The sequence below is a fragment of the Mustela putorius genome, unplaced genomic scaffold (assembly GCF_011764305.1).
Source record: "Mustela putorius furo isolate JIRA1106 unplaced genomic scaffold, ASM1176430v1.1 tig00000854_pilon_pilon_pilon, whole genome shotgun sequence".
NCBI lineage: Eukaryota > Metazoa > Chordata > Mammalia > Carnivora > Mustelidae > Mustela > Mustela putorius.
Window position 1 is genome coordinate 7,682,905 of NW_025421496.1, and position 22,435 is coordinate 7,705,339.

General features: G+C 38.2%; 1 long non-coding RNA gene across 1 annotated transcript in view; it reads left to right on the top strand.

The window, feature by feature from the left end:
- Window positions 1-20,194, top strand: part of LOC106003473 — a 58,480-nt gene extending 38,286 nt beyond the window's left edge. The window contains exons 2-4 of the long non-coding RNA XR_001175997.2: window positions 6,236-6,284; window positions 7,527-7,583; window positions 19,918-20,194. This is a non-coding gene — a long non-coding RNA (uncharacterized LOC106003473). The remainder of the gene's footprint in view (window positions 1-6,235; window positions 6,285-7,526; window positions 7,584-19,917) is intronic.
- Window positions 20,195-22,435: the final 2,241 nt, after the last annotated feature.

The window sequence follows — 22,435 nt, forward strand, 5'->3', positions numbered from 1 at the left end:
TAGAGTTATCTAATATCCTTGCTCCTTCCTAAACATATGCCAATTGGGTCTCCCTTCTTGAATTCAAATTCAAAAGGCAAATTTCCACTCCCCTCTTCTCCTCCATGAGATTTGGAGCTCCTCCTCAACTCTGGGGCTGTGCCTAGATCAGTCTAGTCTCACCTCTCTGACCATGATGACCACTTCAAGAATGCCTGTCATCCCAGACCACAAGTTGCTCAGTGGCTACATTTGTGCTGAGACTTCTGCAAACATGAAGCCATCTCTCTGGCAGGAAGTTTCTGAGGTAGCCGTGACTCTCTCCCAGGAGCTTCATACTGTGTGCCTAAATAAGTTACCTGGCTGACTACCCAGCAAGTACTGTTGTTATGGGCTGAATTACGTCCCTCCCTTGCCCCCTCCAATTCATACACTGAAGTATTAACCCCAGTAGTGGAACTCAGAGTGTGACTGTATTTGGAGGTGGCCCTTTAAAGAGGTAATTAAGGTAAAATGAGGTCATACAGGTAGGTCCTAATCTAATGGGACTGGTATCCTTAAAAAAAGAGAAGATTATTGGGAGGGAGACAATCCATAAAAGACTCTTATTCTCACAAAACAAACAGGGTAGGGAGAGGGTGGTTAGGTTATGGACATCGGGGAGGGTATGTGCTATTGTGAGTGCTGTGAAATGTGTGAGCCTGATGATCCACAGACCTGTACCCCTGGGGCTAATAATCATTATGTTTTAATGAAATTAATTTTTTAAAAAAGGAGCTTAAGATGCAGACATTCAGATAAAAGGCCATGTGAAGATAAAGGAAAAAGAGGGCCATCCACAAGCAAAGGAGAGAGCCCTCGGAACAAAGCAACCCCCAGCAGACACTTTGATCTCAGACTCCCAGCTTCCAGAACTGTGAGGAAATGAGTTTCTGCTGTTTAAGCCACCCAGTCTGTGGTACTTTGTGATGGCAGCCCCAGCAGACTAATACAGCCATCTTGACGTGACATGATGGTGAGACTCCTGAGCTATGGAAATATTCTATGGAATCTGAGGATGGAAGCAGAGTCATAGAATGCAGAGCAGAGAGATACACATGAGATACAGAGCAGCTCTGAAAAAAATATTGAGTTAAGCGAACCAGTACATTTTCTTAACTGCTCAGACCAATTTAAAAGGTGTATTTTTTTTTCTTCAAAATGCAGATTGCCACAGGTTCAGGGAGTATAACTCGAGCAGACTAGCCCCTTTCCCACACAAGTCAGCTGACCAGCTTCAGGTTATCTAGGTCATGCAAGGTGGAGGCAAGCTCTTAGGGCTCAAGTTTCCCAGGTAAGGGACGAACTGATCTGGTGACTACTGGGAGTAGGCCATGGGGAGCTGGTGAGCCTTCTTGTAATGGTGTGGCTTTCCTTGAGACAGGGGAGAAGTTCTAGTTAGAAGTGATGAGTGTTATCAAAGTGCAGTAAGTAGAAATTGAAGAAGAAAACATGTAGAATTGGGCTTCACTATTTGTTCAGTAATGGCTCTGCTCTCCTGTTCCCGATTTCTCTATCACATTGTGGCTCCTGTCCTTACAATCAAAATTATCATGCTTATCTCTATCTCAATGGCAAGGTGTGAGTATGAAGTGAACAATCTGTAGTCCATTTCAATTATTTTGGAGAAATCCTTGACCTCTAGATACAGGTTCTGACCTGAATTTTCCTTGTGCAATGCATCTGGGGTGGTACGTAAAGAAAAGCAACTTGGGGCGCCTGGGTGGCTCAGTGGGTTAAAGCCTCTGCCTTCGGCTCAGGTCATGATCTCAGGGTCCTAGGATGGAGCCCCTGCATCAGGCTTTTCTGCTCAGCAGGGAGCATGCTTCCCTCTCCCACCCCCTGCCTGCCTCTCTGCCTACTAGTAATCTCTGTCAAATAAATAAATAAAATCTTAAAAAAAAAAAAAAAAGAAGAAAGAAAAGCAACTTGACAAATTTAAAACATAATGTAAAGATTCACTGATGATTTCTGTGTTTGTTTTAGCTCCCCATGCTAATTAAAAATAAGTTTACATGCGGTGCCTGAGAGGCTCAGTCAGTTAGGCATTGGAGTTCTGGTTTTGGCTCAGGTCATGGTCTCAGGATCCTGGAATAGAGCCCCGCCTCAGGCAACCCACTCAGCAGAGAGTCTGTTCAAAAATTCTCTCTCTGCCCCTCCCCTGCTCATGCTCACGCTCGCTCACTCACTCTCTCTCTCAAATAAATAAAAATCTGTAAAAAAATAAAATAAATAAATGTATGAGTCTTAGGGAATCATACCGAAATTAATTTTCTCCCAATTATGCTAGTATTGCATACTTTTAATGGGAATAACTATATAAAATCTAATAAAATTCCTAGATTCAACTTCTAAGACCATAGAGAACTTCTATTTACTTAAGACGTAAGCATAAATATGACTTCAAAAAGAGGTACAGTTTCTTAGGTTTTTATAAAGCAAAATTTACCATTTTAAAAAGAATTTATTTATTTATTTTTTATTTATTTTCAGCATAACAGTATTCATTATTTTTGCACCACACCCAGTGCTCCATGCAATCCGTGCCCTCTATAATACCCACCACCTGGTACCCCAACCTCCCACCCCCAAAGAATTTATTTTTATTGCCAAGAGAGAAACATGACACCTTATCAAGTCTACTAAAAAATCAAAGAAAAGGACTGTTAATCATAACATTTTTAAAAAGATTTTTTAAAAGATTTTTTTTTAAATAAAAAGTTTTAAAAGATTTTATTTATTTATTTGTCAGACAGAGATCACAAGTAGGCAGAGAGAGAGGAGGAAGCAGGCTCCCAAGGGAGCCTGATATGGGACTGGATCCTAGAACTTCAGGACTATGACCTGAGCTGAAGGCAGAGGCCCCAACCCACCTAGCCACCCAGGCGCCCCAGTCATAACATGTTTTGATTGAATGAGCTTTACCTAGGGCCAGTCCTTGGTGGAATATGTAGCAAATATAAAAGATGACAGGGTCATCTCAGTTCCTAGATGTTTTATATCAACTTCTTCATCTTGAGGTCCCTTCTGTATTTTTAAGGAAAAACAACATGTGTACTACATAGGTTCTAGGAGGCCCTGTGATTGATAGCAGAATTGCTTGGATGGTTCAGGTTATTCGTTTTTCCTTTAGTTAAAAGTGAAATCCTAGGGGCTCTGAGCGGCTCAGTAGGTTGAGCCTCTGCCTTTGGCTCAGGTCATGGTCTCAGGGTCCTATGAAATCCTAGTTAGCAGAATGCTCTTGGGATCTAGATTACATATATAACATTGTATCTAGATAAACTTGTAGCAGGATAAATTCCAAAAGCTTAGATTGTTAATCAATAAGCATATCTTATTTTAAGCGAGTTCAAAAGGTGAAGACAAATTTTTCTCCAAAGTTTTTAAATGTGTAAGATTTAGCAAAAAAGTAGTGGAACACTACAACCTCCACAGGCGTAACTTCGGTATCGACGGATAATTGTCATTTGGATTAATTCAGCAGCCCTCTAAATCCATTCTTCCCCTTTATCTCCCTAGTCCCCACTACTATCATGTTCCTCATTATGGTCAAGATATTTTTGTGAAATACATGTAGTCTGCTCTCAAGGAAGAAAAACGTGATACATAAGGGCATCTCCCTGCCTGGTGGTGAAACAAACAGGAACACTAGGGGAGGTTTCAGCCAGCCCTTCAACTGAACTTCAAGTGATGCGATCAAACTTAAATAGAGTCACAGAACTTTAAGAGAGGGCTTCATCATTCTCTCTGACTTTTCCCTAAGACAGGTGCCCAGGCTTGTGACCTTAAACCTTTATTCTCTGAGGACATCCCGTGGAGGTTTGCTGAGAACATCCTTCCAGCCCCTCTTTCTTTCTGCTTTGTCAGTTGGTTTCAACCAAGTGTGGGTTGGCATCCCCTCCTCCCAGGACCCTTCTAACCATCTCTGGGCATGGGGACTCCTCTTAATTTGGGTTTCCTTGAAAGATGGGGTGGGAATAGAGTTGGATCCTTTGGATCCCGAGAAATCACCATTGGATCACCATTTGGGTTCTCATGCTGCATCAGTAAAACAAACCTCCACCCTTTGAAGATCCGTACTTTTCCTATTTATTTACTACGCCAGAAGAATCATTTCATTTTTCTCTTTAGCCCTAAAATTACATGACACTATTAACCATGCCATTTCTAAACTTAGCGGCTATTATGACTCGTTTTCTGGAACCCTATATAACCAGATCCCTTAAACTTTACCCTTTCCTTTTTCCTCTCAGCCATTCCTCTGCCACCTCTGTGCTCGAGCTGTATTGGGTTGGATTTCACTGGTTTCAAATACATAACTACCTCAAGGCATTCATAAATATTTGTGTCTAGAATGATTTCATAACACCCACACTGTATTTCACTCTGAGCTCTTCTTTTCTCTTAGGAACCATCCTAAGTGGTTTTCAGGAATCTTGAATGCTATGTTCTGAGGCAAACCTGCTCAGCGGCAAGGCTATATTCTCCTGCCGGGTCCTGTAGCATCCTATACAACTCCTTTGCAGTAGACATCTTTAAAAACAAACTTTTGTAGTTTACGTATATGATTTTAAACTTAAAGAAGTTGGAAGAATAGTGAGTGGCGCATTCCTTACCCTACTTCTCCTACTGTCCACTAGCTTTATCATTTGCAATCCCCCCACACTCACACATCATATTTTTCTGAAACATTTCAGTGTAAGCTGCATATGTCATAGCTTTTTATCCTTAGACACTTCAGAATATATTTTCTTTTTTTTTAGATTTTATTTATTTATTTGACAGAGAGAGATCACAAGAAGGCAGAGAGGCAGGCAGAGAGAGAGAGGGAAGGAGGCAGGCTCCCCACTGAGCAAAGAGTCCGATGCAGGGCTCGATCCCAGGACCCTGAGATCATGACCTGAGCCGAAGGCAGTGGCTTAATCCACTGAGCCACCCAGGCACCCAGAATATATTTTCCAAGAATGGAGATATTCTCTATCACCCTCACAGAGTTATGAGCCTCAGTAAACTCAGTAAAACTGAACAATGATGTATCACTTTTACTACTTACATCTATATACCATTTTTATTAATTCACCCACTAGGACAAGAAGTAGTTTGGGCTCATCTACTTTCCTCTTCAGTCATCTTTAATTCAGAAAACTTCCATAATTTTTCTTTTGTTTGTCAATAAATCTCTCTCTCTCTCTCTCTTTCTATATCTTTCTATCTATAGATAGATAGATAGATAGATAGATAGATATATTAGGAATAGAGTCCTAGATTTTCTTTTTAACAGAACTGATGTCCCTTCAGTTTTGTCTGATGTTTCATTGTAGTTAGCTATATGTTCTTCAGGCTAGAATACTGCCTAAGTGACACTGTGTCATGTCAGAGATCTCACTGATCTTTTAATTTTTTCCTTATGTCTGTTCTTTTGGAGCGTAATCACCAAGAGGGCAGTGACCAACTTCATTTTATTTACTTTTTTAGCTCCAGAACTAACTACAGGGCCTGGCACATTACAGGTACAAAATAAGTATTGACTGGAGTCATAAAGTAGATTTTCACATAACTTTTCAGAGCCCCGCCTGAAAGTGAGGTAGAACTTCACACAGTTGTGCAGGATTGCCTTGTTGCTACTAAATTAAAATCGGTCAGGATGGAAACCCCAGGATCCTTGTATGGATCAAGAAGTAAAGCTAAGCTAGTTTTAGCTCCTTCAATAGCTTCTTCCTTTTATTGTTGTAAGATGCACAACCGTCGGTGATCAGCAAGCATGCCCCATTCTGAGTGGCCTTAGTGTGAAAGAATACACATTTCTCTTCGTTTTGCCAAAAAAGCTGAAGGCAATTTTTTTCCCCTCAGACAGCCATGAATGCATATTAAACCAACTGTAATTGTCTGCTAAATGTATTTCATAAACAAGCAAACCAGAGCTAGATTTTTTTTTGAGCCTTTAAAATACTTGGGATGCTAAAAATATCCTGTCAACCTTGAGCACAAAGCTGTCAAGCCAGAAACATTCAGCTTTTCTGAAAAAGAATTCGGAGGAGGTTGGTGGAGAAACATTGAAATTCATTGTGAATCTCATTTTTTAAGAATGAGGAGGCAGCTATAACATTGATGTGTATTTATCCTAAATGAAAAGAATGAATGAATTCCACTCGCATTGTGAGATGCGCCACTTGGGGAGATTTTGCACGTTATGAAAGTTTCTTCTTTTGCTTTTCAGGAGCGTTACCTGTGGCTGGTTTGTCAAACAGGCATATGTCATTAGAATGGTGAGATTAAAGCAAAGATATTTAAAAATGAGACTATGTCTCTATGTTTATATACCTTGAAGAAATGTTCTCAAATATGAAAATGTCTCAAAATGTTTTGCAGAGTTTGACAAATTTTTAAAACCCTCCCATTTGAAAAGTATCTACGGTAATGAACTGTTCTCAGAACTAAACCTGAGAAATATTTTTATAAAAAAAGAAAGAAAGAAAGAAAGAAAGAAAGAAAAAAAAAAAAGGAGAGGCAGAAATGATCCTCACTGAAGAGTATTTTCCGCTGGGGAGTCTATCGGCATTCAGTTGTCTCATTTAATTATCCCTTGTGTGATTCAACCATTATTTATGAGCTTCTTCTTCTTAAAGAGCTCTGGGCTCTGCTTGCCAATGTTATGGCATATGAAGAGGCAGGGGTGTGCGTGTGATAATGCATCCGTCCACACTGCTGGCATGTTTTCTATCTGAACTCATCAGCTGCCAAAAGGACGCAGAACTCTCTCTTTAAAGATAAAACACTAACTGGGGTTTCAACATTGTGTGGGATTTGGCAGGCATCACACGCTCCTGCATTATTTAGGTAGAATACAGTCCCTAAAATGTGCACAGTACATGTTCAATAAAAATCATTTGCATGGGATTTACACCCGTCTCTGTCTGGTAATATCTGTGCCACTTGCACTGAGGAAATGAATTCACAGAAAAAGGATGATTTTAATTAATGGAGATGTTAAACATGCAAGCAATTGAAGAATTTTCACATTTTTACTTTGAACCCAAGCTCCCCTCCCCGCTCCATTCCCAGTTTGAGTTAAATACTTCATTGTGGACCTGCCTTGCTTTCTGCTGAGTTAAAATGTTGGGATGGCAGGAAAAGCAACAGAAACATCCCACTAGTCTCTGGATGGAAAAAAATAAAAATAAAAAGAGGGGATGATGATTAATAGGGAAAAACACTGAAAAAATTCGGTTGCTGAATGTTGCCAGCAGTATGACAGATGTTTAAAACAAAATAAAATAAACTTGCAGCATTGATTTAGAATATAATATGGAGGTAAATGGTCTTTAATGAGGTTAACAGTGATTTTTATTATGAGTAGCTGAACCTGGCTCCATTTCAAGCTAAGAACTCATCCCTTATTAAAGATTTTTTTTCCTGAAAATTATTGCTTCAGTTAGAATACATTGGTACTTAATAGCTTTTAATTAAAATGGCATCTGTAATGAGATTTTTTTTTTCCTTTTCTGTAGGAAAAGGAGATCCCTAACACTGAAAAATCTCTAATTGACCAGGACTCGAGGATGCCGGTAAACAAAAATTATTTAATGGAAATGACTAAGCCCTTTGTGGTAAACCATTGATTCTACCAGCTTAGAACAGTTCACTAAATTGCATTCTCAAACTATATTTGTATAATGCAATAGATACATAGCTAAAACTGAAAAAAATTAGTAAGATCTTATTCATATTTTAAAAGGACTAGGAATAATGGAACATGCTTTTAGTTTTACAGTGAGTGTCAGCCATTATTGTATTGATCTAGATTAGTTTCCTAAGAAACAGCCTACATGGTCAGAAAGAGTCTATGTGTCTAATTTCTTTTAAAGAAATATTAAAATCTTCAGTGTCATTCATAAAAGCAGCAAATTTATCCATCTCTTCTGAGGTTTGATTCCCTTCCCTCTCACCATCCTCAACACTAAGTTAAGAATGTAACAAAGTTTAATTTATTTACTTAGTTATTTTAAAGATTTTATTTATTTATTTGATGGAGAGGGAGAGAGAGAAGGGAGAGAGCACAACAGGGGCAGCAGCAGAGGGAGAGGGAGGAAGCAGGCTCCCCACTGAGCAGAGAGCCCCTGGGATCATGACCGGAGCTGAAGGCAGATGCTTACCTGACTGAACCACCCAGGCATTCTGCTAACAAAGTTTAAAAAAAAGAAATCTTGTTATCTGCACACCTGGTATGTACAGCATTAAGATCTTCCTCTAATGATTTCAAACATGATTTCAAGTTTGACTTATTTGCTGTCAGAATTTTCCGTCAGTCATTGGGCCATTAAGATGAATAATTTAAGGCACCCACCAACAATCCCATATTTTAAGACTCTTTAAGGTTATCTTTACATCAATAATGTAATTTGAAATTAGGCACTTGCTATCTTTTCCCACTATCTCTGTGTAACGGCTTCAAAAGAATAACTAGTCATAATTATTAATATTAATGATAATGGTCATATCATCACTACTTTCAATTACCTAAATATGGTTATAAATATTTCAGTATTAAAGAAACTGTCAATTAGGGCTGTTTTATTCATCTTACCTTCAATATGGACAAGATTCCGTATCATCTAATATTATTTATTTTACAAAATACAATAATCTTTGCTGTTCATAGATCAAATATAAATTTTTGTTATGTATAAATTAAATTCCTTTTGAACATGAATGAGTAAATAATAAATTGTGCTAAAATTTGTTTTCTTTCAAAAAACAGCTTGTGTATTTTTAATTATTTTTAGTGATACATTTCAAATATAGAGAAAACCACGGAGAAGGAATACAACAAATGCCTTTTTAACCACTATTAGCAAAATGTTAACCTTTCCCATTTTAGCTTTAGAGATTTTTCAACTTGTCTCCAATTCAATAGCCCTTTCTCCTTCAGATAACTACTACCATGAAATTAGCAAGTGTCCTTCTTGACTATGTTTTATAGTTTGTGCATGTTACTGTATTGTACTATTTTGTTTTGAAACTTTATATAATTGGTACTAGACCATATGCATCATTCTGCAACTTGCTAAGTTGTTTTAACATTTATTCATAATGCAATAGATCTAGTTTTGTCATTTCAACTGTGATGTAACAGTGGTTCTCAGAGTGTGGACTCAAAACAAGCAGCATCGCTGGGACCCTGTCAGCAATGCAGATTCTCAGGTCCCATTGTAGTCCCACTGAATCGGAAACTCCAGAGGGCAGCGCCCAGCCATCTGTGTTCCCGTAAGCCCTGTAGGCGGCTCCGGTGTTGAAGTTTGGGAACCACTGCTACATACTGTTCTAGCACATAAATTTATTTATTCACTCTTACATTCATAGATATTTAGATTATTTCCATTTTTTCCAATATAACAAGCAATGCTTGAATGAACACTCTTGGGCATATGTTTTCTGCAGAAGTTGAATTGCCAGGTGTAAGAAACAGATGTAGGATGATGTGAAAATGGAACTTTTGCTGTCTCGGTGTAGGCTGAAGTCCCAAGACACCAGATTTACTGATGAGCAATACCATCAGGAGAGGCTCTGATGAGCTCACAAAAGGACCCAGGAAAGGAAGAATTAGCTTTCCTTGCCTGTCCAGACTAGGCAGCCCTGACGTAACCCATGGTAGTCCGAGCCAAGTAAGGCCGATCCTGACCCCTTCTGTGAAGTGGCAGTGGAGCTCTGCTCATCTCTTCTCCAGAGAGGATTTGTTGTGAGAAGTGCAGTCAGATGACATCCTCGAGCTGCTCCAGCGTCAGGATGTCCCCCAGCATCCAAGCCACAGGGCTGCTTTGGCCTGACCATTTCTGCCCAATGAGGAACTCATCAATGGCCAGTGGTTTTGCCAGAACATTCCACTGGGCGTGTCAAGATGTTTTCAGATTTACACCACGGTCCGAGGCTTTTCCTTTGCAATCTCCTTTTCTGCCCTCTTCTTGTAATTCTGATCAAAGTCTGAACTCCTTCCCTGCCTCTTCCCCTCTCTTTCACAGGTGTTATCCCCAGTAAATCCTTTACACTTGAGGTCTGTTTTCCATAGGACCCAAAATGACACACTCTCTTCCTCCCAACCCCAACGTGACAAAACTATTTCCCAGAAATTAAAAAAAAAAAAAAAAAAAAAAACCCAAAACACGTCATTTGAATGGTGGGGGGAGGAAGCACAGAAGCAACATTAAAAAAAAAAAAAAAAGCTAAAGATCATGTTCTTCCTTTCCTATTACAGCCTCCTCCCCTTCAACAGGCTGGAGCTGGGGGACAGACAAACAACTTTGAACTTGGTAAAAAGTATATGGTATTTAGGTATTAAATACTAAATGCAACTGTCTTAAAAAAGTAACCAGGGGACTTCAGATTCTCCTGTAACATGTGGCTGAATTATGGAACTTGTCATAGGAGAAAACAGTTATTTTATGATTGCATTCTGCTTGTTACAAGTTTGAATTATAGGGGCGCCTGGGTTGCTCAGTAGTTGAACGTCTGCCTTTGGCTTGGGTTGTGATCCTGGGGTTCTGGGATTGAGTCCTGCATCAGGCTCTGCTCAGCAGGAAACCTGCTTCTCCCTCTCTCACTCCCCCTTGCTTGTGTTCTCTCTCTTGCTGCGTCTCTCTCTGTCAAATGAATAAATAAAATCTTTTTTTTAAAAAAAAATCTGAATTATACACATTTCAACCTTTACTCGACATTGCCAAATTCCTCTGCAAAGTAGGGGTTCCAATATACACTTCTGCTTACAGGAATCAGGAATTCCCAATCAACAAAACTAAAAGCAACCTACAGAATAGGAGAAGACATTTTCAAATGACATATCCAATAAAGGGCTAGTGTCCAGAATATATAAAGAACTTGTATAACTCAACACCCAAAAAACAAATAATCCAGTTAAAGATGGGCAGAAGACATGAATAAACATTTCTCCAAAGAAGACATCAAGATGGCCAAGAGGCATACGAGACAATGCTCATCATCACTTATCATCAGTGAATCACAAATCAAAAGTACAGAAAGATATCACGGATACAATGCCCTGTCAGAATGGCTAAAATCACCAACACAAGAAACAACAGGTATTGACAAGGATGTGGAGAAAAAGGAACACTTGTGCACTGTTGGTGGGAATGAAACTGATGCAGCCACTTTGGAACACAGTATGGAGTTTCCTCAAAAAGTTAAAAATAGGGATGCCTGGGTGGCTCAGTTAGTTAAGCAGCTGCCTTCGGCTCAGGTCATGATCCCAGCGTCCTGGGATCGAGTCCCACCTTGGGATCCTTGCTCCGCAGGGAGCCTGCTTTACCCTCTGACTCTGCCTTCCACTCTGTCTGCCTGTGCTCACTCTCGCTCGCTCTTTCTCTGACAAATAAATAAATAAAATCTTAAAAAAAAAAAAAAGTTAAAAATAGAGGGGCACCTGGGTGGCTCAGTTAGTTAAGGGTCTGACTTTGGCTCAGATCATGATCGGGGTCCTGGGATGGAGCCCCATGTCATGATCTCCATGATCTCATGACGGAGCGCTGCATCAGGCTCCCAGCTCAGCAGGGAGTCTGCTTCTCCCTCTCTCTCTGCCCCTCCTCCCACTTGTGCAGTCTCTCTCTTTGCCCCTCTCAAATAAATAAATAAAATCTTAAAAATAAAAGTTAAAATGAGAACAACCTTATGATCCAGTAATCACACTACTGGGTATTTGCATAAAGAATACAAGAACACTAATTCAGAGGGATATATGCACTCCAATGTTTACCACAGCATTATTTACAATAGCCAAGATATGGAAGCAACCCAACTGTCCGCTGACTGATGAATGGATAAAGAAGATGTGGTATACGGGGCGCCTGGGTGGCTCAGTGGGTTAAAGCCTTTGCCTTCAGCTCAAGTCATGATTCAGAGTCCTGGGATCGAGCCCCACATCGGGCTCTCTGCTCGGCCAGGAGCCTGCTTCTCCCTCTCTCTTTCTGCCTGCCTCTCTGCCTACTTGTGATCTGTCTGTCAAATAAATAAATTAATTAATTAAAAAAAAAAAGAAGATGTGGTACAACACACACACACACACACACACACACACACACACAGGAACACTATCTAGCCATACAGAAGACTGAAATCTTGCTATTTGCAATGATACGGATGGGGCCAGAGAGTATGACGTTAAGTGAAATAAGTCAGGCAGAGGAAGACAAATGCAATATGATTTCACTCTTATGTGGAATTTAAGAGACAAAACGAATAAGCAAAGGGAAAAAAAAAGAGTGAGAGAAAGCAAGAAATAGACTCAATTACAGAGAACGATCTGAAGGTCATGGGGCGGACGGGTTAAATAGGTGATGAGGATTAAGGAAAGGGCTTGTGGTGATGAGCACAGGGTGATGTATGTAAGTGTTGAATTACTATATTGTACACCTGAAAGGAATATAACTCTGTATGTTAACAAACTGGAATTAAAATAAAAACTAAAAAAAAAAAGAAAAGAAAAAGAAAAGGAATTCTTATTTTCTCACATCCTTGTCAATATTTCTGTTACTTAACTGAAAGTTTTCTAATGGTTATAATAGGCAGGCTCTGTTCTAAGAATCTTGTGAATATTAACTCATTTATCATAACAATTCTCAGGGCTCCTGGCTGACTTGGTCAGTGGAGCATGTGGCTCTTGATCTCATGGTTCAAGCCTCACACTGGGTACAGTTACTTAAAAATTAAAAAAAGAAACTTAAAAGAAATTTTAACAATTCCCTGACACAAGTAATATTTCCATTTTACTGATGAGAAAATTAACACAGAGAAGTTAAATGATTTGCTATAGTCAGACAACCAATAAGTCGTAGAGTTAGGATTTGAAACCAGACAAGACATGTCATTTGAAAATTTTTACTAGTTTTTTTCCTATCTGATAAGGTGTTATCTTGCATTTTCTTAATTATTAGTGAGACTGAACACAGGTTTTTATAGTTACTGGCAATTCAAGTTCCTTTCCTATAAATCGTTTTTTGATATGTCCACTTTTTTATTGAATTATTTGATTTTCTCTTGTTTATTTGTAGGAGTTCTTTATAACTCTATGAAAATAAAACTCTACACTGAGAATGTTGATGCCTATTTGAATTTACTTCAAGCGTTTAATTTTTATAATAATGTTATCATAAAGTATATTAATTAAAACAATAATAAATGAAATATTACTATTATGATAAAATAATGTATAATCATATATATTATGTTTATAATAATTCTTTTATCACAGTTAAATTAGCTTGATAGTTTTTTCTTTTCATTCTTCTCCTACTTTGGAAATAAGATATTTAATTTAGATTTTTAATGTTTACTCTAATTTTTTAACATGCACAATTAGCTTTTAAATTTTCTAACAAGATCCAAAATTATTCAGTATCTGTATCCTTCTATTATAAGAAATATTTCATGTTTCAGCTACCACTGAACAACACCCCACTTCTTATTCTTTAGACCTTTTTCTATATTTTTCTTAATAAAATATTTTAGGTATAAGCATATTTGTTCCTCACAGCAAATGTTTGATTAAATTTACCAGCACATTTTTTATAGGTTCTGTGGTTATACACTTGTGTTTTATTTATCTCCCTGTGTTCATTTTTTATTCTGCTGATGAACATGCTTTATTGATTCTTTCAAAAAGTGTCTATGGATGACAAGATCTTAATCTTTTTATCTATGTAAAGATGAACATTTATTTTAATTCTTCATAAACAAATGTCCAAATTCATTTCCACTTTATCTATTATAGAGTCTATGAAAGTCATGCCAAATGTCTAGGGAGAATTAACCTAATAACTTTTATAATATTTACATGAGGCTTCTAGGTGGGCAAACCTATAAAACAAAATGGATATGAAGTGGACAAAACTTCATATTACTTCCATTTTCTTTTAGCCACAAAGAAATAGAGGTTATAAATGATAATATTAACATTATTTTGTTTCATTACATTTAGCTCTGAAAATGATCACTTTTTCTTCCTTCAAGTTCTCTATTAAATGTCTGTAAAAATATTTCCATAAAGATGTAAAAAGAAGTAAAAAGAATTGTTAAATATTATATATATATATGCAGTTTCATTTACTACAAGTATGAATGGCTCTGAAGTAATCTTGTTCTTACCCTTTTATAAATCAAAACTCTTCAAACATGCATTTTTGCAGAGCTTGCTTTTAGTACTAGATTTTTCTCTTTGTATTCTCCAAGAAGAATCTTTAGAAAATGAAATATTATTTCCTCTTGGAAAGGTGCATCACTACCTGGCATATTATTTAAATGTCCAAAATTTGTCCTTAGGAGGATTCATTTTGTTGGATTCCCATGTTTTGTGAAGAAAAACAAAATAAAAAAGACGTGTTAATATCTGTCATCCAGACAATACTTATTAGTAACTTAAGAAGAATTAGTATATACACTGGACCTTGTCAACGTGAACTCTTGTTTGTAAGGTTATCTTAAATTGTATAGATGAGAGAGCTGGATTCCCCCAACATTGAGTACTCCCTTTTGTGGTGATAGCTCACTATATACCAAAAAATGCCTATATGAAGAAACCCTACTGTAATAGTAATAATAAGATTTTTTTAAATTCCTTTGAAAGAGTTTTGCTTAAAATAATTTTTTATGAAGCTCATGCGACTTCTATGAAAAAACTTAAATTTACTATCCTTAGTAAACATTCATCATGTTTTGGGAAATGTGTCTTGAGCTGATGTTGTCACAGTAACTGATTATATTTTTGGGAATGCATCAACACTGAAATATACAAGCCATCAGAAAATATGGAAGGAACCTAAAATGATAGGTCATTCCCTATAATGTAGTAATTTCCCCAAGTCATTCGAAGCCAAGCCTCACACAAACAAAACAAATAAAAGACCAAGAATACTCTAAACAGGCTATATGAGCACAACTTATTCCCAGAGGTATACCACAATGCTATCATTGTGATTTAATACTCTGGTGAGTTTTTATACTGAAGAAAGGAAGTTCTGTAAACATTCCAGATTTAATAAATGAAACAAAGGCACTGAAGTCTTGGAAAAATAAGAAAGTAGAATTGGAAGCTAAATATTGTTGCTCCAATCTAAAGCATAAAGGTGTTTTCTAGGGTATATGTTATATCAAAATGGATGAAAGACTGGGACTGGCAAACTCTCAGCTTGGACCTGGTCGAGTTGGCAGTGACAGGCAGGCTCATTTAAGATACTAGAAGTTACGGCAGCTACCTGGAAAGGGTCAAGATGGTGAAGTAGTGCTCCTTCTTTCCTCTCAGTCACCTCATTCCCAACACTTCTGAAGGGAAGAGCTGTCCATCTCTCCCACTCTCCAAACTCACCTATTAAGCTCCTCCAAAATATACTGGGTTTCCATTAACATTCCATGTACTGTGCTTGGTGCTGGAGTACAAAGAATAGAAATAGGACTAACAGGAGAGCAGGTCTTTTCCTTTTAGTTGTTCACTGCTCTATCCCTATTGCTTGGCAGTGTCTGGAACACATTTAGGGGCGTTCAATAAATATGTGTTCAAAAATAAACATAAGGGAGTTCAATTAATATAAGTGTCTAAAGTAGACTAAAAATTACCATAAATTCTTTGCTTTTCTACCCTTTAAGAGACGGAGTCTGATTTCCTTCCCCTGACCCTGGGCCACAGATAGCGACTTGCTTGAACATACAGTGAGATGGCATTTGTGCTCTGGGACTTCTGAGGTCAGGTCACAAGAAGCCATACAATATTTCCTTGTGCCTGTATGAACAATTACTTTGGGAGCCTTGAGATACCCTCGAAGAATTCCTGCTACTCTGAGACCACCATGCAGAGAGGCCATTTGTAGGCATTCCAGAGGAAGGTATAAGCTAAGCAAAGCCTTCAAGCTATCTCCTTCAAGACACCAGACAAATCAGAGGCCAGTCTGAATTACCTAGACTAGCTTATCTACCAGCTGATACCAGCAAGCTTCAGCTGACGGCACATAGAGCAGAAAAACTGTCGAGATGAGCCCTGTTCAAATTCTTGACATATGACATTTGAGAAAATAACATGGTTGTTATTTCAAGTTGCTAAATTTCAGAATGGTTTATGATATAAAAATAGATAACTGAACAGTCCCCCAACATTACAATTTAGGGTGGGAGTGATTAAAGATAGAAAGTCTCAGAGATTCGGATGAATAAACAGATATTTATAATCCAAAGTTTTGTTTTCTAAATCAGAGACAATAAACTAAACATAGAAGCCTGAGTGTTTACTCCTTGAAAGAAATGAAGTCTAAACTGATGCATCCTTTGTGAGAGAGAAATAAATGAGAATATGATATGCTACATAATAGTTTCTCCTTTTTGATTTAGATGGTTTATGTCAGTGAATGGAGCAAATAATAACTGCCCTTTTTTTTTTCATTAAAAAAGTTGTATTCCTCAGAGATTCTCTGCGGGATATTAGAGACTAGCTGTATAACACAAGGACACAAGGCATGAAATGTAGTAGTTGATTATTTAGAATTGACTCAGCTGCTGGGAGCAAGGCAAATCATTTCTTTTTTTCTTTTTTTAAAGATTTTATTTATTTATTTGACAGAGATCACAATTAGGCAGAGAGGCAAGCAGACAGAGAGAGAGAGAGAGAGAGAGGAGGAAGCAGGCTCCCTGCCAAGCAGAGAGCCCGACATGGGGCTCGATCCCAGGGCCCCGGGATCATGACCTGAGCCGAAGGCAGAGGCTTCAACCCACTGAGCCACCCAGGTGCCCCAAGGCAAATCATTTCTTATCACTCAGTGGTTGGTATCATGGAAGCTCTAGGTAGGGGGATGGTATTTTTATTTTTTTAAGATTTTATTATTTATTTGAGGGAATGGTATTTTTTACAGCATTTGAGGAACAGTATTTGGGGGCAATGTCTGGGGTGCTGCTTAGGCCTTCACAAGATTGCTTTTTATTATTCCCTTAAAGGTCTCTTAAAGTAGAAAGTCATAGATCTCCTTTAGGGAAGACATTCAGTGTTTGTGAATGTAGAGCTACCATTCGTATTTGGACAAGAACTGAAAACCTTTGGACTAGTGTTGTTGAAATAGTAGACATATTACAAATTAAATGTGGAGGTGGTTGAGTTGCTGCCTCTATAGTTTAGTGACCTAGAATTTTAAACTATGATCCATGAGGTGTTTTCCACCTTTTTTTAAAAGACATCATTTATTTATTTGTTTGATTATTTATTTATTTATTTATCTGAGAGAGAGCGAGAGAGCACATGAGTTGGGGGAAAGGCAGAGGGAGAGGGAGAAGCAGACTTCCTGCTGAGCAGGGAGCCTGAAGAGGGGCTGGAAGACAGACACTTAACCCACTGAGCCATCCAGGTGCCCCGAAGTATCTTCCACTTTCTAATTTATGAGTCTACATGTCCCTTAATTCTTACTTGGGCTGTTGGGAGTACTGTGAGGGCACAGGCCACATCTGGACATCATTTAAGAGCCCTGGAGATCTCACACTCAACCTCCAATGGAGAACAAGGGCTGCGACCTCTGGGAAGCAGTAGGCACCCCCTTGAACTAGAAATCCTTGAAGGGCTCCATTAGGTTTCAGTGTGTGTCTTCTCTCCTGGAACTAGTAAAGCTGTGTCGTATGTGACAGTATATGAAGTGTATCTTACATCTTTTTCTAGAACTACACCTGAATGCACTAGTGCTCTCTGATGCTGAAGAGTGAAAGGGGATTAGCCGCTCAGTCCTTGAAGTTCAGAGTGACTGGGCTTCCCCTTTCTGTGCTGATTAATGTGGTTTTTAAAGATTTTATTTATTTATTTGTTAGAGAGAGAGAGAGAGAGAGAGAGAAAGGGTGATAGAGAGCATGAGAAGGGAGAAGGTCAGAGGGAGAAGCAGACTTCCCGTGGAGTTGGGAGTCCAATGCGAGACCAAATCCAAGACTATGGAATCATGACCTGAGCCAAAGGCAGTCACTTAACTGACGGAGCCACCCAGGCACCCCTGTGCTGTTTAATTTTTCTATTTTATTTTATTTTATTTTATTTTTAGTCAGGCTTCAACTGGAGGTAAGTGGGGAAAAATTTTCAAATACATAAGTAAAGTAAATATCATTATATGATTATGACGCTGGACTAAAAATTTATTACTAAAGAAAATCTATTCTTCAGTCTAAAATGATTGGAGGAGTTTTAGTCTAGAAGCAGTGGTAGGGGAAATAAAGTTTTCTTCTGGGGATAATAAAAAAAAGGTCTTTCACAGTTGAAGCTGTTGAACACAGGATATAATAAGAACCCTACCTTGGCACTAGCTAAAGGCTGGTGCAGAACAATAAAGGAAGTTTAGCCTAACTGGAAAGGGAAGTGGGGAATATTCTACGGAGGACCTAGGATGGTGGGGCAGGAGGTTTGAAGGCTCTTGTGAGGTATTCAGGGATAATGGTGTATATTTAAGCAAGGAGGTAATGAAATTAATGCAGTATTTTAAGATCAACTCAAGAAGATATTTAACAACTATTTGGAACTGAATGTATCCCAAACAGTTTTTATATGTCATCTAATTTATTATCACTATACGGAAGTATTAGTCCCATTTTATAAATGAAGAAATTTAACTTTGATTGATGAACAAACTTGCCCAACATCACACACCTTAACAGGTGGTACAGTTGGGTTTTGACCCCACTTAAACCTAATCCAAAGAACTTGCTCTTTCATGCATCCAGCATGTATCTAGAAATGAGCTGGTTAACTAAGCCAGAGTAGATTCAGGGGAGACAGCACAGCCACGACAAACGTGAGAGATATTGGGAAGTCAGATTCAAAGAGACTTTAGTCTTAACAAGTGATGTGGAAGGTGACCTAGAAAGAAAGAGTGAAAACTACGAAGCTTCTTTCCTAGGTTGCTGGAAGAATGTCATTACTAGCAAAGCTCTGAGTAGCACTTCGATTGAGGGGAGAGATCTTCCCTAAAGTCTCCTCCAATCTTCAAATCCCGCTTCTCTGTGTGAGTCTGGATTTATACAGACTGATTTCCTACAGGGGTATGCTCAGTTTGAAGAGGCAAGTACTTAGCTGTCATACTCTGGGAACGAAACTGGGAGACAAGTTAATTCACTATGTTTGGTGTGGCTAGATGGTGCCGTGGGGCGGATTAGCACTAGATCCAAGATCCAGTGAACAGGAGAAGACCTAGTGAAGACTCTCAAGGCACAGGGCATGCTCGTAAAGAATGAGTGCTCGGATGAAGAAATGGGATGTGCACAGACTTTCATATGTGACACCATAGTCCCCTCAGTCATGCTTATTATCTAACATTTTCTCCTCTGCCTCCCAATTCCTGACACTGGTGCCTGCCTACTGCTATTTCATGGCTCTCCGTTCCATCATTCCACCCAAACATGTCTGTCTTCACCAGATTCTCAAGCTATAGTGCCCCCTCCTTCCATCAACAGTGGTGTAGAGAAAGCCCTGCTTTGACCTATACATCATATTGAAAATATGATGATCTTTGCTATTACTGTTATGTTCCTAAGATATTTGAATTTTAATTGGCCAGTGAGGTAATGACCCTTTCAAGCTATAGCTCTAGTCTAATGAAGTAAGCACACCAACTGGAATGCTATGATTCGGGGTGCCCCCCAGAAGAATCTGAACCCGGTTCTCAACCAACCTCTCCCCAACTAGGGAATGGTTTTAGGTCAACTAAGAGCTGGCTTTGCCCAACACCGCAATGCTGCCTAAACTAGAGAGTGGCTACTTTCAAGGTTACTTTCTTATATAACTCTATAATTGTCACCCATTTTTTTCTCTTTTTCCCCCCCAATCTTAAGAAATTTGAGACAAGATTCAAGAGGGAATTTATAAATAATTATTAACTTCACTTTAATTTACAGCTCATGGCAAGCAGCTTAGAAGGTATAAAGAATCTTTTGGCTGCAAAACTGAGGCAAGAAGAGAAAACAAATGGAAACTGAAAGCAGTACCTCAAGTATTTGGAGGAAGCACAGATCTCTCTTGCTGCTCACTCTGATGTTGCCCACCCTTCTGGCTGATGTACTCCCGCCAAGCGCTGCTTTGAAGGTGGCTGACCTATGGCAGAGGGAATCATGTGACCAAGTTAGTCTCTTCAGGGTATATTCAAATTACATAGAACTGGTCTGAATTGTAGGAGGCAAGAAAATAAAAATATTATATTAAAACTTGTAAATTCTTTTTGTACATTGTTCTGCTTTTTTCTCATGACCTATTCAAAATGGATTTCCACTGTATTCCAATTGTAGCTAGTACCCTAGACACTTGCTCTCCATTTTTAGTCAGAAGTCTTCCATTAGTAAAAGTAAATGGAAATACATAACTTATTTATCTCTTTTCTTCAGTTCCTTTATAAAAGTGAACATGTTCATATTTATCTCCACATTGTTACTTCTTTGTCTCCTAATTTTTGACTTGAGTGAGAGAAACAGAGAAAGGAAGAGGGAGAGAATGTGTGTGTGTGTGTGTGTGTGTGTGTGTGTGTTGACAATTAGGCCTTTTATAAGGGTAACAAATTTTTTCCTAAACATTGGAAAAATCTAGAAACAACAACATACTGAAATTAGCATTAATGAAGATCATTATTTATTACTTGAATGCCTGGGTTTTCTTAAGGAGTGGTATATCAAACTAACTATATGAATTAAATTTAGGAACTTCGAAGTTAAGACCTTTCCATTAGAAAACATTCATGAAGACAATAGGAAATGGAAATAATCCCTATCCACTAGTTTACTAGGCTTCAAAGGAAAATCACAAGTTGTACATGAAAAAATAGGAGGACGAGAAGTATGGTAAGTGGGGGACTCAGCATTTTGAGGCAGCTTCCAATTTTGGTTAGGAACTTGGCATTATATTCTTTTTTCTTTCTGAACATGCTAAAAAAACCAAACAACAACAACAACAACAAAAACCCATGGCACTAATTCATACCAGGAGAAAATGGTTGTCTCTTTAAAGCTTTTCTTCTGTAAGGTATATTTGCTTCATAACAGAGTTCACTCTTTGAAGCCATGTGGATAAAACTTCCACAGAGGGATTTTCAAGCATCAGTCAGCAGCAGATGGAAGAGATCTTTCGGGGAAGTAGCAAGGAGACTTGGAGATGTCACATCTTTGCAGAAAGAGTCCTGGGCCCCTCAGTGTGGCATAGTTAAGAGCTCCTGGACTAGTCAGATGACTCAGGGACCCATTCTGTCCCTTCCTTCTTATCTCCTGGCACTGAATGAATCCTCCAGAAGGAACCCTAACACAAGCCCGGAAACAAGAATGAAATTAGAATTTCATGCCAGCTTTTTTGGAAAGGACCTTGAAACACAACAGAAATTGAGTTGAATTATAAATCAAAAAGAATTTTTTTTAATTGCATATTATACTCCTTTGGCCTAAAATTTGCTTCCCTTAAATAAGGTGCATTGCCTTCATTCAAGGGCCTTATGTTCTAGGGTGTTTCAATATAATGATGTTTAAAAGAAATAAAAATATTTATATCATCACTAGAAGATCATCTAGATCTGAAGATAAGAAAAGACATTTAATACTTTCTTTAGCAATTATTTTTTTCAGTACACAAATTTCCATAGGATCCATTTGTAAAAGCACACCTTTGCCATTTGACTATGGGCTCTCCTTGACAAAGAAGGGGCTCAGGAAAATATATATACTTGATTTCAGTAGAAGGGAACTCTGGCTCCAGACATACTCAAATGTGTACCTTTTGATCTTCTGATGGTATAAATACAAACAGGGCACCTGGGAGCTAATTAACCTAAAATCTGGTTATGCTTTTCATCAGCAGATGGGCCTTCAGTTTAACTTCACCAGAGGAAAAAAAAAATATGGTGATATCTCAATTATCAAATCACCTAAGAAGTAAATTGCTTTGAGTATACACCTATCCCTTATTTAATGACTTTTCTTTTCTGAAAAGACCTGTCACTAAGTAAAAAGCTGTTAAATGAAAAAAAAAATCTATTAATTCTAATAAGAAGATTTATGAAGAATTTCATCCCAAACCACAAAAACAAATAAAACCATCATTGAAGAATAAAAAGAATTTTCTATCAGAAGGAAATAATCACTTAGCAAACAAGAAAACACCTTGTGTATGGTGTCTTATACACCTCCTGTATAAGAAATGGTATTTCTTAATACCATATTTATACCAAATATACCTTATTTGGGTAGAAAAGTCATTGTACTAAAAAAGAAAAAGAGAGAGAAAGAAAAAAGAAAGTTTGATGTAAAAAGTTTGCTAGGGGCTTTTGAGAAAGTTCTTCCTCATTCTTCTTGATGAAGTTTTAGAATATAAGTGAGGTTCAGTGGGGTGGAGTCCGGAGCCCATGACCAAGAAAGAATTCTTGAGACATCTTCGGTGCAA